At 42.9% G+C, this 19,147-nt stretch overlaps 1 protein-coding gene and 1 long non-coding RNA gene across 2 annotated transcripts in view; one reads left to right on the top strand and one right to left on the bottom strand.

Annotated features, from left to right (window-relative positions):
- Nucleotides 1-19,147, bottom strand: part of zdhhc8b (zinc finger DHHC-type palmitoyltransferase 8b) — a 59,099-nt gene that overhangs the window by 32,807 nt on the left and 7,145 nt on the right. The gene's annotated exons all lie outside the window — the stretch shown is intronic.
- On the top strand, nt 16,542-16,923 carry LOC120731500. The gene is made up of 2 exons (XR_005695376.1): nt 16,542-16,653; nt 16,694-16,923. It is a non-coding gene; the product is annotated as an uncharacterized LOC120731500 (long non-coding RNA).

Raw genomic sequence — 19,147 nt, 5'->3', positions numbered from 1 at the left:
ATGGCCCATTGCACAGAATTTGGTTGCTAACAACTGGGGCAGCAAGGAGAAAAGATTTCCTTGTTTCCAGACAGAGGAAACGTGAGCAGAGTTCACAGTGGCTGCAGAGACAATATGAATTGCAGAAAGTGGTAGGGGTAGGAGAAAAGACAGAGTAATAAGTGGAAGGAGGGAAGTGGGAGGCAACAAGGTTTACTTTAGACTTTCCTTTGTTTTCTTCGACCTCAAGGCCGCTCGTGAAACCGAGACGCCAATCAGGCAGTGCAACGCTGGCGGACAGCGAGTGACAGGACAATATGGTGCGAGTCTGGCTTTGCCAGCAGCCACAAGACAGATTGATCGCACCCTTTGACTGAGCGACCGTCATGGCAAGAGCATCGTACAGTAAACCAAAGCTCTCACAAAAGGCAGCAGAGTTTGAGCTCTGCTAATTATAGTTTTCCCCCTGGGCCTGAAACCAATTTGTCTCGTTTTCAATAGTTTCCCCTATCACGCTGGCAGAACGGCTCAGAGGCCTGTTTGAAAAGTTGTAATGAAAACAATTTCTCCTAAGAACCAGTGGGGTCTGCGTTTGGCCTTGGAAAATACAGCAGGAGTAGTCCTCCACCACTATCACCATAAATGGGTGGAGAAGCCAGAGAGCAAGCAGACATAAATTCTCTTGTAGCAGTCAAAATGTGTTATGTTATCAAAGGGGAAATAAGGTTGACAGGCCCTTGGGGCCAGTCGAGGGAGCCGGCTATTCACACAAGCACAATCACAGTCTTTCTAAATATGAACTTTGTATGGCCGGTGCAGCTTTAGTTTTTGTGGTGGACACAATGTGACACGCATGGGTTGTGTCAGTTCAGCAACATACAAAAAGAAGGAAAAGAGCCGGGGTATCCGAGCATGGGACAGCGTTCCTGGCTCACTTAAAAGCCTTGTTTTTCCTTTCTGTGTCTCGGCTGTGAGAGGAAAAACAAAAAAGTCCACTCTGATGACTCGGTTTACCCTAACTTGGGATTTTAAAGCCAGTGACAGCTGCTGTTATGGCTTCTACTTAATCTTTCTTCTTTTTGGACAGACTTAAATTATCACCATCTTTATGCTCCTGCTCTCAAATTAAACACTGAATACTGAAGCTATGCAGGAACAAGAATCAGCAGTCTTACAAGGTTACAAGAGTTTGTATGATACTAATGAGCTTTATTGTCAGTATCCACTATGACCACCTTTATTTCTAAAAAATAAAAAGGCCTGACGTCTCTGAGCCAAGCCTTCTTGTAATTTCTGTAAACAGTTTTCAGGAATCCTTTTCCAGGCTTCTTGAAGCACATTCAAATCTCCTCTTTGGATGTTGGCTGCCTTTTCTTTCATTTTAAGTCAAGATGATCCAACATTGCTTTAAAAATGTTGAGGTCCAGACTCTGGAAAGGTCAGTCCATGACTGATTGTGTGTTTTTCCATCCAGGTATGCTTTTACCACATTAACAGTGTGTTTCAGATCATTGTCACGCTCAAAAATGAAGCCTCTGCCTCTTAGATGCATCCAGATGGTATTGCATGGTAACAAAATCTTATGGTACTTTGCTGCATTATTTTATTCCATTAATTTTGACATGAATGCAGCCTCAAACTATGCCATAGCCTTCACCGTACTTCACAGATGCCTGTAGACACACTGCTGGGCCTCTCTCCTTACCTCCATACATGTTGATGATGATTTGAACCAAAATGATCAACTTTGGAGTCATCATTCCAAAAGACCTGTTGCCACTGATTGTCAGTCCAGTTCTTGTGTAAGAACTGGACTTGTGTTTGCATCTCTTAGGTCCTGTGTCAGGTCCTACTTTGCTCCTACGTCTCAGACATTTTGTCATCTGCTATAGATCACTTTTTAGGCCTGCTACTTCTTCTTTTATCCTCCACTTGTCCAGTTTCCTTAAGGACAAACTGTATGCCATGACAAAATGTGCTAAATCTTTATCTAAAAGGCTTTTTGGGAATCATCTTATTGGTAGCAAGAAAGTACCTGAAGATACAATTTAAAATTGGTTCTTTGCCAATTGGCCTGTAGACACAACAATGGTCTCTTTTATATGGTTGAATTCTTTGAATTATCAGTTGAAAACAAACAAAAAACCCTCATAGCTGTAACAATGGCCAGGTAGAAGGACTGGGCTGAAAATGAGTCCAATGAAAAAACAAACAGAAACAGCTAATGTCCACAGTTCTGCAGACCTTCAAGAATCCTGAGAAATAGACCACGTAAACATACAAGACAGTCTGACTTCTTGGAAAAGCAAAAAAAATATATATAAAAAACCAAAGAGGGGTGTCTCGAAACCTTTGCATAGTGCTGCTGATTAAAACCTCTGCATTTGTGTTAATCTTATCCTTGAGATCTTTAATTTGATTTAAGCGTAATTAGTCCAGATTTGTCAAATCCAGTTTGTCCTTCCTTCCAAGCTACTCTGTACATGTGCCACTGACCAATACCACCAGGGTGTAACTTGTTGTTTTTAACTTGTTAGCTTGTCAGCCTCTAGCCTTTCTAAGTATTAATGTTAGAATGAAATTTCACTGGACAGCATTTTGTCAGCAGCCAGTGAGCACTGCAGTTTTTAATCGAGCACAGGTTCTTATCTCTTAGTATAAATATTTAGAGATTCGCTCTGTGAAAGTGTGAAGTCATGACACACTCTTATCTATGATTAGTGGTGCAATGCTGATACAGCGTTTTCATGTATCAGCCTGTTGACTAAAAGAAATATTCAAATACAGTATGTCAGAGTAAACACGGGAAAAGTACTGGAAAAAAACCCCAACAAAATAGACACTGATGATGTTCTCATACATCATATAAATGAGTTGGTTTACCAGAGTTTGTACAGATGGTTGATAAAGTTAAAAGACATGTTCGTCTGCTCACTCAACTCAAATCTATTAACAGCAGAAGGAGCAACACAAGACTGAAGTAGCTGGAGTCACTGTGCTCTCCTGTGAATTCAGCCCCTCTCTACAGTTTGCAGGCGGTTTGAAACATCTGAGATTCAGCTGATCGTCCTGCACGGACAACACTTTGTTCTGGTTTGGTTCCACTTGAAACACTCGAGTGCTGCGCTTTTACAGCGTTATCAGTACGGTGGGCAGGACTCATGACGTCCTGCCCAGAGGGCCTGTGCCTGAACAGCACACTCATTGTTGACTACCAACATAGGACCTGACGCCATACCTCGTGACTCACCATCAGAAGGCTCGACGTCTGATGTGAAGGGATTACCTGAGGACCGGCCGGTCTAACTTTTGCAGATTAATAAACAGCGATTGTATATGTGTGTCTGTTCTCTTAAGAAAGGTTTCTCCTTGCTGTGAACTTGACCCAGTCTGATGCAACAGGATGCAAAAGGCAATTTGTGATCCCACTTTCGAAGACAGTATAATCTTAGGCCAAAGAAGCCGCTCGTGACAGAGAGAGCAAATGTTTCCTTCAGTGAATAAAAGCTTCATCTCTGCCCTGTTTGATCTCTGCCACTGCCGAGACTTCAAACTCTCCTTTCCCCGCAGTAACCGAGCCACGACTTCATCTTTCTTTGCTTTTCCCCCCCTCTTCTAGAAAGCCAAGACTTTTTATAATTCACTCTTTTACTTGAAACCACACCACCCCTCTCCATCTTCTTTTTCCATCTCCACCTGTTAAAGCCTTGCGTGCTTGACATATAGGTTCTGCACATATGTTTGATCTCAGTGAGAATATCAGCTCACGGCCTGAAATCGCACAGTGAAAACCAAACAGTCGTTCTGACTCAAAGCGCCTCCTTGCTGGCTGAACATGTAAGACTTTCAATTCATTTTCCAGCAGGTTGAAAGAGATGGAATCAGCAAAGGATCCTTGGAGCGAGAAATCGCTTCCCTGAAGATGAGCTTATGGTTTTACGTCGGATGTTGTTGGTTTTTTTAAACGCTGGAAACTTAATAAATATGTAAAGTGTCAAAAAAATGACAGCAATTTGATTCTTGTTCTATTTGTGATTGTGGCATATAGCCAATCAGAGCAGCGACTCTACAGTGTGTCTCTTATGGCTTGTTAAGAGAGGTGGTGGTGTTGTGTGTGTTTGGGGTGTTACTGGCACTTCACAACTCGCACACAGAGAAAAGCGACACATGATTTTTGAAGCCTTTGAAACTGAAATATTCTTGATCCTTTTCCGCTACCTGGCCTGACTATAAATAAACACAGCGGAAATAACTTCGCGTCCCCACTTTACAGCCAAAAAAAAGTTTTAATTAGAGGATAATTTCTCTTGTTTACTGGCCTTGTGTCGTTATGTTCAGCAGTTTTTGGGGGGTTTCTTTGACAGTTGCTGAGAGGTGGTGGCTCTCTGTCTCTGCTGAGAAAAAAAGCAGCAGACGGGTATTAATTGTCCTCTCATCCTATAATGATTCATCACAAAGTGAGAGGCAGGCAATAATGGCGAAACGCCAAAATCACATATGCGTGAAGCTATTTCTGACGGCAGGACTCTGATCAAAAAGCCTGGTTTTGAGTCCCATGGCTTTATGGGTTAAATCAGTAATGTAAAGCACTCATTTCTCAGATCCACAGTAGACTAACATCTTGCTCATTGGCCTATTTTAGACTAAGAAGTAGGAAGAGTTCACAGTAAACACACGTATGTGAACCAAGGATCCCATTAAAAGCAGCCACTGAAATAGAGGTCTGCCTTTCTCCCTGCAACAAAGCTGCCTTCACCCCTCATAATCTCCCAAGAGTCTGGATTATGAGCAGCATAAGTTTATTTTGAGCCCCGAATAAAACGAACAGTTCATCTTACATCCACACCTACCCACAAGGAGAAGAGAGGAGTGGCTGAGTACAGCCTCCAACTTCCTCCCTGGGTTCAGTGAATGAATGGACGCTCTATTGGGCCTGGATGGTCTGTTGCTTCAGCCCACAGTGGAAAATATGACGACCCAGCAGCAGGTAGGAGAAAGAGGCCTTCTGGGACAGCATCGGTGGGAGGTCCAACCACTTTACACACAGTATGGGTTTGTAGAGACTAACTGACACGCACTGACTGTGGGGTTAAGGGTTCAGCTCATCTGAGTTTTGGGAGCAAATTAAACTCAAACATTTTGCACAGTGTCTTTCCCGCTTAGTTGAAATGTGGTCACCACAACATATTTTACAAGCTTTTACAACAGCGTAGTCTACTTCTGAACTGGCCCAGAACTGAAACCCAGCGTGAAAGCAAACAATTTAAAGATCTAACTTTCTGTAGAGAGAACCAAGGACTATGATTTTACACTTGATGCGATGCAGTGAGACGTTTTCTTACACAGCGGCAGATTTCCATGTTAGTGCTCCACATTTTCAGCACCAATTCAAGGGTTTTTAACACTGCTGACAAATTAGCAGACAAGCAGACAAACATAATAGTTACTGGTAGCTTTATTTGAGATGTCTTGTTTTATCTTTGGAAAACAAGACAAAACAGCAACTGGTGGCCAGTTATGCTGCGCTTATTTTTAAAGTTTAGTTTAGCTAGTAACCAGCTAGTCCTGCGGTCAGACAGAATCAAACTCCAGACTGCATCTGCCAACAACGGTCCCTCATCTGCTTTTGGAGACCCACGACGAGTTAGAAATGCGGAGAACCAGTTCATTGGTGTCTACGCTGAAAATCACAGAGGCTACCAGAGCAGAACAAACGCGACCGTAAGCAGCTGCAGTCCGAGACGCTGGAGTCTGAGTCCTCCACAGGATGACAGGCTCACTGGAGAGGAAGCAGATTATATGCTCCACTGTGAAGGCTATAAGTTAGAAATGCACACGCATGTACATGTGCACATATGCAGAAATAGAAACTAAATCTGTAGGAAACACTTACAGATACTTTTTAAACTTTGGCATTGAATACGCAAAAGTAAAAAGGGGGAGAAATGACACAAAACTTGTGCTAAGAGATCTCCGTTTCACCATTTCATGGGCTCTCTGTTTTTATTTGGATTTTTTTAAAAATCCATTTTTCACAGATGACACCACAGTGGAACTTTGACCTTAATTGCCGCCAAAAGATAAACAACCTGGAACAATATTTAAGTGAATTATTGCACGCCATCTCCCACAGTCATCCATCCGCAGCAAATTACCTGACTGAGACAGTGAAGGCATCGCTGTCTTCTACAACCTCTCTAAAGGTATACAGTCAACTTGTGAACGTTAATGTTTCTTTTCTGAAATCCACATACATTACCATTTGAAAGGTGGTCTGTGTCTCACTGCAAATGTGCAGAAAAATACACGAGTTTATAAATATATTTATAGGAACCAAACAGCAGCCATTGTTCTCTTTTAGTGTAACACCGAACATGCAGTTTAGCAATATGTAACAAAACCCACATTCAGGCCCTTTGGTGCCCTGAAGCTCCTTCAGACAACAGGATCCCTCGGATGTCATGTTGGAGGTGTGACTCACAGAAAAGTTGGAAATTATAAAATTTTCTAGAGTCAGCTCATACAGTATGTGTTCTGATAGATTGCTACAACATTTGAAGAGGAAATGAATCACTGCATGCTTTTAAATCATTTCTAAGGAAGTACTACCAGCTGGTGCCAGGAGCTTGCAGACTGGATTGAACCAGCTATGAGTAACTATGTCTGTGCAGCAAGCTGCTCAACTCTAGTACTACAGTAGTCACTCAAACCAGCCAACAAATCACTACAGCAACACAGGCTGCAGCATCTTAAAGAAAACTAATTTGGTGGTTATGTCTTAAACTGGTCACTGCAGATGGCTGCCCCTCCCCAAACTTGGTTCCTCTGGAGGTTTGATCCTGTTAAAAAGATGTTTTGTTTCTTTTTTTATTTCCACTGTTGCCAAGTGTTTTTTTCCTCATTGGGGCAACATCATTGTTGGGGATTTCACTGTTATCGTAAAGTCCCAATATAAAGTCCTTGAGATGACTATTGTTATAATTTGGTACAATATAAATAAAGCTGAATTAAACTGAATCAATGGATACAATTTCTTCTTCTCACACTCTGCATGGCAACAGCAAGGTAAAACTGAACTCCACTCAATGCTGCAGACTAACTTTAGGCGGGTTTATCTTGCACCGCTTTCACGCTGCCGTAGATGGTGTTTCCATTATTCCTGGAGTCACCCATCCTAAATTTGTACACCTTTCTAATGCAGGCACTTTGGATAAAAGCAGCACATTAATGCTCTGGGAGAGTGCCTACATATTTGGCATGGGTGGCTCCAGAAATGTGTTTGTTTTTTTTTAAAAACAAAACAAAAAAAACATCCATTAAACAGCAGATAAAATAAAATAAAGCAGCAGAATGCACTGATACAACGGGCAGAAAGAGTGGCGTAATCACTTAGCTGGGATTATGTGGAGTCAAGCATCCCATCCTGCAGGGATTAGTCATGGAAAACTAGGCCTTGCATTCACTGTCACCTTGCCATGACATCACACTTTGTTACAGCTGTGACAGGTCACACTTCACACTCACACACCCGCGGTTCCATCGCCAAAAAACCCACTAACAAGCTAAAGCCTCGGTTAAGCACCTTGCCCCCGGCGTGCCCCGGCATTGTGCGCGAACAGCTTGTTGTGTAAACTCCTGTTTGTTCGGTCTATTCAAGCTGTTAGGCGTCACAGGAGAAAACGTCAGCGCATCTTTGTGTCTAACTGGCTATATTTGGAGTTTGGCACAAAGCGAGGAGTACGCTGTGATTCTTCGTAACACTGAGTCAGCTTCTCTCCCAGTTTCAAAGCTCACCTTTGCCCTGTGGGGTCAATCCAGTAAAAGACACACAGCCTCATGCCAACATGACTATACAGGGGATGTGTCACTGTTTCTAGCCTACTGTTATGGAGTTTTCAAATGGAAATCTGCTCCCTAAGCATGTTTTTTTTTCTTAGCTTGACTTTAAAGGACACAGCTGGTTGTTCCATACCTCATAGACTCAACATAAATACAGATCATAAAGGAATTGGAAGGATCCAACAACTGGCAGAAATTTGCCTTTGACAAATTTTATTTTATGCTGCAAACATGCCATTAATTTCTCTCCTTGGCTGTTACTGGAGCGCATATTGCATGGCTTCAGAGCACATCTGAGTGTTTCAGAAGCATTTAGTCTGCGAAAGGAGTTTGATTTCAAAAATGACTTCCTGGTCTCCTCATCTGCTCTGTGCAGCTTAACGTAGCTTCTGTCAAAAGCAGTCTGGTCACATCGTTTTAGGGATGCAGAGCAGATTCCTGCTTCTGAGACAAGGCATCAGATAGTTCCAGTTGCAGCCTTTAATGCAACACGTGCCAACAGCGGGATTCAGACAATCCACTGTGTTTCCAATCAGCACCGACAGAGTAAGAACCATACTCGGATGAGACCGGCCGGAGGAGTCCACACGTGGTTAAAAACAGTATTTTTTTATTTTATTAAAAAAACCCAAAAACCACTATATTAAAAAGTTACATTACAAATGAGAAACTTGGGCAGTGGGCATCAACAGCCCTCCCCTGTCCCCACATCTGGCTCGTTTTACTTTACATCTGGTCGGATAACAGCTGACATTTTGATGTCAACTCCAAAACTGTGAAGTATGTTAGAGAGTAGTTACAACTGCCTCTGTTGTAGTTCCTGCTAAAGTAGGAACACACACACACACACACACACACACACACACACACACACGATGATAACTATACTCTCACTGTCACCTGCAGTTACAAACTGTTCTAATTTTTACAAAAGGCAGCACTTCACTAATGGCAATCAATTATCTGTTTCAGTAGCAACAGTCATTAAAATGCAACACACCAGGCTCCGCTAAAGACACAGTAAGTGTTTTGAAACCAATATCATAATATTAAATGAGGTTAGTGTAGAGCTTTGAAAATAAAAGCTATTATGCAACAGAAATAAGCATTCCAACCTAATACCTCCTGTAATGTTTTGTTTAAAACACGGGAAACAGCAAATGTAATTGTAGTAGCGATCTCTTTGTGCGTTTGTATACGGTGTGCAGCTGTTACGTAATTCGTTAAACCCCTATCAGCAAACCTAATTTCCTGCCAATGACGCCAAATATTTGAACTGCTGCCTTGTGCCCGCTAGCAGGAATGAAATGTTTTGTGGCTTTGCAGCCATATATTATTTTATTCATGCAGTGAAGTACGGGACAAAATGTTACAACAGCACCACATTTATTATTAAACCCTGCAAACTGGTGTCTAGTTTCTCCAGCTGCCACTGTAAACTCTCGTAATGCATACTGTGTGTGTGTAAATGTATAAGCTTCACTTGAGGCAGTACTGTGAAGGAGTGTTGGATCAGAAGTTATCCTGTGTAGATAAATATAGCTTTATATCTGGCAACACGGAGAAATGTGCTGCATCCAACATACACCCCTGTCCCCCTTTACAAGGGGGTATGTTGGATGTGTGGCACACATAGTGCAATAGCCTGTACAGCAGTCCCTGGAAGGGGGACAAGCCTCCAGCACAGACCCAATCCTCATCTCCTGAGTCAGTATCCGGTGTTGGGGCAGGGCCTTTGCCAGCTGGGCCTTCATGTAAACCTCATTAGGCCTGGCATCAAAGGAAGTGGCAGCAACCAAGCAAGAGAGCTCCTGTAAGACACTCAATTTCCTGTAAAATGCAGCAGGTGTAACAGGAGAAAAGCAGACTGGTCTGCATTACAGGCTGACGAAGAAGCCGCTGATATTCAGATTGATTTAACCTGTTCTGTGTCACAGAAATGCTCCTGAAACAACAGCTGGTGCTTTCAATATTTTCCATCAAAGACATATATGATATATTTAAATATATGGTTTAACAGTCTAGTACAAACAATGAGCCAACCTGGGGGAAGGGGGGTCGTTCAGTAACCTCTCCACTTCTCTCACACAGACTGTGATGATCTCAACAGTCATTGCTAGAAGACACCACACGGTCTCCCCGCAGGGATCGCTCTGAAAGGAATAAGATCCCATTTCCTGTGATCTTTGTGGAAAAACCCTACAAGTCCACCACACCAGATAAGCAGTATTTTATAGCAAAGCTTGTGTAGACAAAGATTTTATAGCTTATTACTATGTGCCACAAAGCTCCAGTGATGTTTAAAATGTGCTAAAAACACAACAGTGAGCCACAAGGGTGGAGCGGGGCTCACAGCACTTCTTCAAGGAGAGCTAGAAATCTAGTCTATATCAAGTCAGCTGCTCTAATGCTGCAAATACATGAAAGATTTAATGTGAATCAACCAGAGAGTCTAGCAGATGTCCTGTTATTACTCTGTTTAACACTGCTTTACATGAAACTGTGCTACAGCATTGTGGCTGCTATAACACCTCTAAGATTAGCCATTTTAAATGTAAGTCTTGCTAGACTAGGACTCATAGTAGCCTTTGCTAGAAACATGGAAATGCACACTCACACAGACATTAGTATCCTAATACAGTCAGATCAACTAATTGTGTTGATTTGGCTGAGACCAATTTGACCTCAGCCCACATTAAAAGATCACCGTGTGAATGTGAGCACATGCAGCTCTGAGAGCAAAAAGAGGCAGCCCTGATGCGCAGGAGTCATCAGCAGAGTCAGACTCCCCGTGCAAGTCCCAACCCATCTGTTTCATTCAGACGCAGCGGAGGAAGGTCACAGCCTCAGCTGATGATCACCGGTCAGACCTTATGCAAGCAAACAGGCCAAATCTAACAGCTCGTGATATCCCCTCAAAGTAAACGCCCACGTCAAGAGGCCGAAGAGTTCCGAGATTTATTAATGTTTGCACTCCCCTGTACTTGATGATGCATTTTGTCTGAGAGGGGGAAGAAAAGATAAAGTTCAGCAGAGCCGTTTGCTCTGGCTCTTGAGTTTGTACACATGGAAGTGTGATAAAAATGTCCTCCTGGATATGGCTTGAAGATAAGGGCTGGCAGCTGGCCAGCTCAGTCAGAGCACAAAATGCTTGTGTTTTTTTTTTTTTCCAGTCTCGCAGCCAAGATAAACTCCTAAATGGTACCAGCAAGCAACAATTACAGAAAAGTAAAGCAATCCCAGATCTGCCGTGCTGTTTCTGCTTTGTTTTGTTTGTTTATTCATGATGTTGAGTAGAAAGACAAAAAAAATGGGAAATGAAAAGAAACTATAACTGCTGATTGACAACTACCTGCCCATTAGCTGTGCTACTCGTGTCAATGAAGGAGCACTGTGCTCCAGTTACGTTGGGAAGTTAAAAATAGGCCTCGCTCAGTCACCACTTAGCCTGGCAATGTGGAGAACAGATTGCAAATGAGCGCAGTGAAGTGTTTGAATGGCAGCCCTTGTCGCCGGCTCTGCAAGCTTTGACGCACACACTGAATGTAAAGCAGCAACGCACACGAGCGATGGCTGAGCAGTAAACACGCTTGTCATGGATGAAGGGTCTGTACGCAGAGGTGCCCTGTGTGCTTACACTTTATTAGTACATTAATATTACGGCCTCTGAAGTTCCAAATCAGAGCTACAACTTTACCTCTGCTCTTCCCTCTGGGCGCACATCATACAGACTCGAACATTTAGCAGTGTGTGACAGCAGCTGAACATCCTAAAGGGACAAATAACTGGTTACAGAGGAGTGAGTGTCTGATACAGCGGGGTGAACTGGTTATTCTGGGCTGTAGGTAATGTTACAAGTAAGCAGTGCAAACAACTGCATGTCTTTTACAGTAGACATGCAGTTGCGCGGCTATTCTGTTCGCAAAGTAAGGAAGTAAATGGGAGCAAAAGCTCAATACGACGCCATTTTTTGCCTCCAACTGTGGCACACGTGAAGCTCCACCCCTAAAGAAATGATTAGGTCATGTCACTGCCTTCATAAACTTTCTCCACTGTGTAGTCTATAGAATATAATTAGCTTCAGCTTCATGCATAACCCATTAGAAGGAAGATCAATACTCTTGCTCATTCTGCCCCGTGCTTCATTAAGCATACCGCGAGGCGTGATTTCAACGGGGCTTGAAAAATGTGCTGGCAGGACCAGCAAAGCTCTCAGCACCGCACGTCTGCTTTAACACGCAGCCCTGCTTTCTCAGAGGTAAACAGGAGCGCACGACCAACCCCGCGGGCCACAGAGACACGATTATATTAATGGGACACATAAAAGTGTCGACAGTCACATATAATAAGTCGTCATTTTTCCTGCAGGCTTGCTTAATGTTGCTGCTAATCATAGTTATTTGGGAGGGCACTTAATAGTTCCCAAATGATGTAGAGAGGAAAAGCACCATATTGGAGGTGGACGTATAAATCCAAATATTGACAGCATCGATACCGGTGCTGGTAGTGGATCCATCGATCCACTAAATTGTGTTGAATAAATAATTTTTGGGAAATAAAAAAAAACACAAATACACGAAAAACTGAAAGGTGTGTTTTGTTGTGTTAAGTATTAGTGTGGACACAGTGTGATGATTCATCTCATAAGCCATGACACACCGCCCCCCCATGTAAGCAGTACTGGCCCTTTCCTTACTTGGTATCAGCTCAATACCAAAATCTGCACTACCATGTGTGTCTTTGTCATTGTCACACGGCGCGAGGTTGTGCCAGTCTAGGATGTGTCCCATATCATTGCAGGCTCTACAAATGTCCACATATGGTGCTGATATCTGTGAACTGTAATGTCAAGCAGTATGCACACTTTCATATTATACTGCATAGTCCATCATTGTCACACGAGCAGGCTCTGGAAAACAACAGCTGAAATGTGTGCAAATATGCAGCTAGCATTATCTTTCCATTTAAGAGTGTTTAAATATTAAGATTTAAACACTTTTTTGTTCAGATTCTGCAGTTGTACATACAATGCTTTGTTTTGTTTTAGTGGGTCATCTACTGCACATGCAGTCTATAGGAGTCCTTTATGCTTGTTGGGGTAACAGAAGAAGCTGTTGTGAGATTTTACAGACTGCGGCCAATGGCGACAGACCTGTTTGTCAAAGTCTACAGGTCTAGCATAATGACGGGCTCCTAAAACCATGAGACAGGTGCTCAGATTTGTATTAGCAATGGTCTAAAAATATCACTTTGTGGGACTCTATAGTGTCAGCAGGAGGCTGATGCACAGAAACTGGTTGTTGTTTTTTTCCTCTTTAGTTCAGTTCTGCATATCCGTGTCCTCTCATTCCAGCTGTCACCACACCTCAACCCATGTCACATGAAGGCGGGCTTCCCGGGCAGCTGTTGTCACGCTCCCTGTCACCCCACCTGCTGAGAGGAAAACCTTTTTTTCCAGCCGCTACAGACGGAACGGCAACTCTTCGCCCATCACTATCCGAGCTGAACCGACGTGTTTCCTGACATCTAAGCTACGTTTGCATGCTTACTTAGGGAGGTGTGTGTGGGAGTTAAGACAGCTGTACTACTGCTGTTTCTGCACTAACCCAAACAATTGTTCATGCTGTTGGCGTTTCTTTTAGACAGGTGTAGTTTGTGATTGTGATTTCCACTCCTCCTCCTCCTCCTCCTCCTCCGTTCTTGGGTAGCTATTCATTTGGGCTTTCAATCCAATCTGTCACAACATTGCGGATGGCATTTATGGCTCCCTGGTTGGTCATCTCTCTGTTTACTGTGCTCGGACTCAAAAACAGGGCCAGTAGTAGCCATCTCAAGCCAAACGCACTGCTTTAAGAAGGACTCAGAAGTGAGAAACATGCAAGAAATGTGAATACATATGGATAATAAAACGAGAGGAATAAAAAACCCAAAATGAAACACTGCATTTCAAGAAATACATATGCAATAGAAGCTCTCCTTTTTTAAAAAAAGCCCACGAAAACTTTGTTCGGAGAGTAAAATGCGACAGACGTCTCGAGGGAAGAACTGAAACTCACTAATAACATTCTGCACACACTCTCAGGGGGAGCTTCTCAGTTTGCAGCACCCAGCACATTAGTGCAGGCAGGAATATGCTTATAGGGACGAGAAAACGCCAGGGCCTGTCACAGATAAGCTCTGCAACCCTGAATGATTTCATTAACATGGAGCAAGACAGATATGGCAAGGCGGGCTAAACCCACAAGCACATATCGCAGGGACTGTAACCTGCCACAGAGAGATGACAAAAACACATGCGTCCCCTCAGAAAGGCGGCGTCTCCGCAAACCGAAGTGGACATTCAATCGTGGCATCGTGGGGGGGAGTGAAAGACGTGAAGAAACTTGTGAAAGATGTTTGTGGAGCACTCTGGACTGTGAAGCTGACTTCGCTCGAATCACGGCAAAGACTTTAGGTGGGTAAAATGTTTGAGAGGTCAATATACAAAAAGAACGCACACTTGCACTGGACGTTATTGTCACAAAACGCACGGTGGACGAGGATATGCAGGATCAGAATGTGAATTGAATTAAGGAGAGCGGTGCGTACAGAGCTGAGTACGGCCTCGTACAAAGATCGATAAAACAAACTACTTGATATTCACAGATTATGCCTGTCTGATATTCAGTGATGCTAAAAGCCAGCGTCCCCATGAGAATAATGCAGAGAGACACATTACTGCTGAATTATTGAGCTTCTGTGGTGAAACTGCTACAGAAGTATTTTAATTGCACATAAGGTGAGAAGCAGAGAGAATACTTCACTTTGGTCAAATTGGCTCCACACTGACAGATGCTGTAACTCGCACAATACACAGCTGGATCCCACACTGGTAAGGATTTACCCCCAGGGCCACATTCAGAGAAAACATCTCTAGCTGTTGCTGTAAGACAGATTCAAACAGAAATGTTTTCATACATAACAATAGAAGAAAATCATCCTATCATCTTGCGGGTGCGGCCAGATTAAAGCAGGCGATCAGGAACATGAACTGTAGTAAAGTAGCTCTCCTGTGCTCCATGTTTCTCCGTGTAGATTTGAATCCTCTCTGTGTTCTGGGAGACTAATACTAACATCAATTAAACACAGTTTTGTTTTGTTTTTTGATCCTTCTTGATAAAGTTGTCAGCGTACGCTCGGGTCAGCAGAGAAATGTAGCCACAGTTATAAAAGTGCAAAAATGTCTGCAGAGGCAAAGTAGGAGATAAACAGAAGGGACGAATTCTCTAGAAGTGGATCAGTGAACTCGCCACACACAATAGGGCAGCTGAGTGTGAGCGCACAATGTGCTCAATTTTCAAGTGAGGTCATGCTTTAAAACCAGCTGCACGAGCTGATAAATGACATCTTTTTAGTTTCAAAGAGACATGAGGGGTACTTCCCACAATATGACCTGCACAGGCCGTCCGCTCTGTGTCCTCCTCAGTCATGCTGGTTACCATCATTGCTGCAGAAGCAGACCAACATAATGCTAATGCATAGGAGGCATAGCTTAAACTTCTATCCACAGCATATGGGGTCTGCTTCTTTTTGGGACGATCACTTCTTTACTTTAGTTTGTTTTCAGGACCAAAACCATCTGGTAGAATTAGAAAAAGATCAGTTTTAGCCAGAGGGCTTAAATACATCACAATGTTTAGCTGTTATTTTCTAGAGTTATGAGTCTCAGCCAACATGATATGTGATTAATTGTATGAAAAGGCAAACAAGCATTCAAGAATATAAATTGCAAATGAAAAACCAGCACATATTTAGATACATACTAGTGCTGTCAGCGTTAATCTCGTTAAAATGACGTTAACGCCATAACTCGCACTAACGTGGCAAATCTCCGTTAGCGAGTTAGCGCGGATCGTCCCGTGCGTGGGGCTGCACGGCGCTAACGCGTTAACGTCATTTTAACGAGATTAACGCTGACAGCACTAATACATACATATTTAGGTAGATGCACTTTCACATATTTAATCACCAACTATTTGAAATTTTTAATAAAAAAAATATTCTAATGTAAATAATAAGGTGGGAATGTTTTGTGGTTAGATAAGAACCACAGAAATGAAGGCATTACTTTAAATACATACATTCTGATCAACAAGGACGAGCTTTAAGGGTTTCAAGCAGTGCAAGCAGAAAAACATTTAAACCGAGAACACCACACGTGTCAGTCTAGACATGGCAATCAGCCCTGGCCCTTGATGGAAGGACGGCTTTCCTGTCAACGGGAACGCTTTTTAAACAATTTAAAGGATTAGCCGGATTTGGACAAGCGGCTAATACTTCTACAGCCGTTTAATCAGGATTTTAGCAATTATTCACACTGCTAGGAATGCACACGGTGGTAGTAGCAATGGGGACAGGGTTGGGCGCAACATACTTTGAGAGCAACAAAGTCTGTTGTTTACGTCAGCTCTAATCACACGCTTTGAGGCTGCAGTGCAGCCAGGTCACGGAATTAGATCCCTGCCACGCGCAGGTCAGATTAAAACTCCAAGTACGATCCTAATTTGAAGTAAAATGCCTCCAAGCGCCGACATCAAAGTCGCACATTAATTTCTTTGGCTTGCTCTGTTGACATTAATGGTTTTACCAAATAGATCAGGCTCTCAAGTTGGATCACTTTGACACCCTGCAAGACAAGAGGCAAAACAAAGAGAAAACGTCCTACACCCTGAAAGATAAGGTAGGACAGGATTAAGCTCCGGGCCTCCAAGTTCAGTTAGCAACTCCCACTATCCCGAGTTAGCGTTTCTCGCTGCTGTTCTCAAAATCTTTCTAACACAGCACATTTATAATGCTGTTTACAATGATAGCAGTGGCAGATATAGCCACTAGAAAGTCAGGGCTTAGAGAGTGAGCATATCCTCAAAATACGTTTTAAAAATGCACAGAACAGCTGAACAGCACTGACACAAGCACCAAAACCTGCAGATACAAAACAGATGATCCACTTTGCTGTTCTGAACGGGGAGTGCTTACTGCTCGATAATGACATCATGTGCCCAGCTCAACTGTTATGATGTCGCAATGTAAAAAAACAAACAAACAAAAAAAAAGATTATATCAATTGAATGACACACTGAAGTTTCTCTGGTCTGTACCACTGAACTTCCCCCAAAACAAGATGAGTGAGAAGTGAAATATTTTCTGTGCACAGACGCTGAGTCAAACTTCCTGTCCTTGTTTTTCGGTTGAAAGAGCCATGACTGCATCAGCTGTGCATGTACACGACAGAAAGAAATGCAGACTTTTCTCCAGAATTGTTCCAAAGAAAACAAACCAACAGAGGAAATCCACAGCTCTGAGCTGGCCCACTGTTCAACACTGGACAGTTGCGCGCACCGTCTCTGTCACAAATATGTCAACAACTTCCTTTCGAGAGATCATGAGCATTAATTCCCTCCACTTTTTTGATTTTCTGTCATGTTGTGCACTAAAAATAGAAGTGCATCAGCGGGTTTCTTTATTGTTTTCAGAAACAGCAGCTATAACAGTATAAAACTATATAACAGTAGCTATAAAAAAAAAGCACAAGTCGACTGCACAGTCTCTGAGCTGTAAAAACGATCCTCCAGGTTTAAACTGTGGTAATATGTAATAGCATGAAAAACAAGAAGGACTGTATTTGCCCGTTTGTTTGAATGCTAGAAGGACATCATAAAATATGAGAACGTACAAATCAGGTCTTGACGGGATAACGCTATAAAAGTTAGAAACAAAACTATGACATTCATTTTTTATGCCAGGCTTGTAATTTTTTGTTTACAGGTCTTTCTGAACAAGGACACTTTTATATGCTTGCAAATGCATTTTGGACATGAAATATGAATCGAATGCTACCTGTGTATGAACTGCCCAGAGTGGTGTGAAATAAGAGCATGTGACAGACATGGCAGGACAACGCTGCCTCTGTGGCGAGCTACAAAGGGAATGTACACAAGCTTCGCACAGGTGATCATGGCTCAAGACTGACAGCGTCAGAGACAAGAGTGAATGCGTACAAGTGCAAGTTTATGTTAAAACCTGCATTAGATCTGGGATTACCTTAGTTCAGGCAGGAAGGCAGAAAATTCAAGCTCCAGTGCTGCTCAGCTGATCTAAACTGAACTGCTGCAAACCACTTTGCAACCCAACTCAAGTCTAGCTGCCTCAATGTCATATCAATGTCCAGCTATAGTTCTGTGCTGTGGTCTGGCTGCTGCTCTTCCTGCTTCTGTCTTCCATGTATGCACATCCGAGGACGAGGAGGACGAGGAGGGAAAATAATAATCTTCCTCTGATTTTTTTTGTTGTAAAACTGGCTGGCTGTAACACAAAAATCACGCTACACCGACACACTGTCATCTTTTAAGCTGATATGATGGGATACTTGTTCACAAGCTGCTACAACATTAGGATTTATTTTTCTGTCAACCTTGCACGTGCGAATCCAGCACCCAGCATGCTCCCGGACCATTTTTTCTCTCTCATTACCAGATCCAGGGGTGCTAAAAGCTCGACTTAGTTGGTTGCTCGGTGCTACGCAGGCGGTTTACAGCAGCGGGCATTAAAATGTTTTACTAACAGCTCCCCGCTGTGTGTGGAAACAACCCTGACAAGAGCAGTGAAAGTGAACTACACAGCATAACTGTAGCGCAAGAAGCTTATGGTGGGGCTTTGAAAGTGAAAAGTTGAGATAATTATCTGTAGATGACAGATAAAAGTAACACCTTCCACATTCACATCCTGTCTCCTATTTTAGAATAGTTTCAAATAAGCAATAAGAAATTACATCAAACTTCTGCACTAGCTTTAAGTAGATGTGTGAAGTGGTCTTTACACAGATATACATAGAAATGATATCTGGTCTTTTTGGCTGTGGCAACTTATTTCAACAGATTTTTATAGGTGGCAAAGCGGCATAATAATGGAGCCTATCTGCTGAGCTCCCCAGATGTATTAGAGGTGAACCGTTACACACCAGGTGCCTCAGCTCACTACACTTTCTCAGAAAGCTGTTGTGTCTAGCGTGTTAAGATGCAAAGTTCTGTTGTGAGTTATTAAGAGTCAAGGTCTCTCTCCCTGACAAAACAACAGGAGGGGAAAACAGGGTGGAGAAACCCGAGGAGGGAGAGGCTGGAGGTCTAAATTGATCCCACATGTTCCCCGAGAGGAGACTTTCCAGGAGGCCTGGGCTTGTTCAGCTGGTGGGAGGGCACAGAAGCACACAGCAAACTCTGAGAGCACCTCAGTGCACTTTCCCGCACTTTTCGCCCACACACTGCTATGCGCCGAGTCCACATGGATCCATTTA

Source organism: Simochromis diagramma, unplaced genomic scaffold, assembly GCF_900408965.1.
Source record: "Simochromis diagramma unplaced genomic scaffold, fSimDia1.1 OVJJ01000781.1, whole genome shotgun sequence".
NCBI lineage: Eukaryota > Metazoa > Chordata > Actinopteri > Cichliformes > Cichlidae > Simochromis > Simochromis diagramma.
Note: the sequence above shows the minus strand (reverse complement) of the source record. Positions and strands in the feature narration are given on the sequence as shown.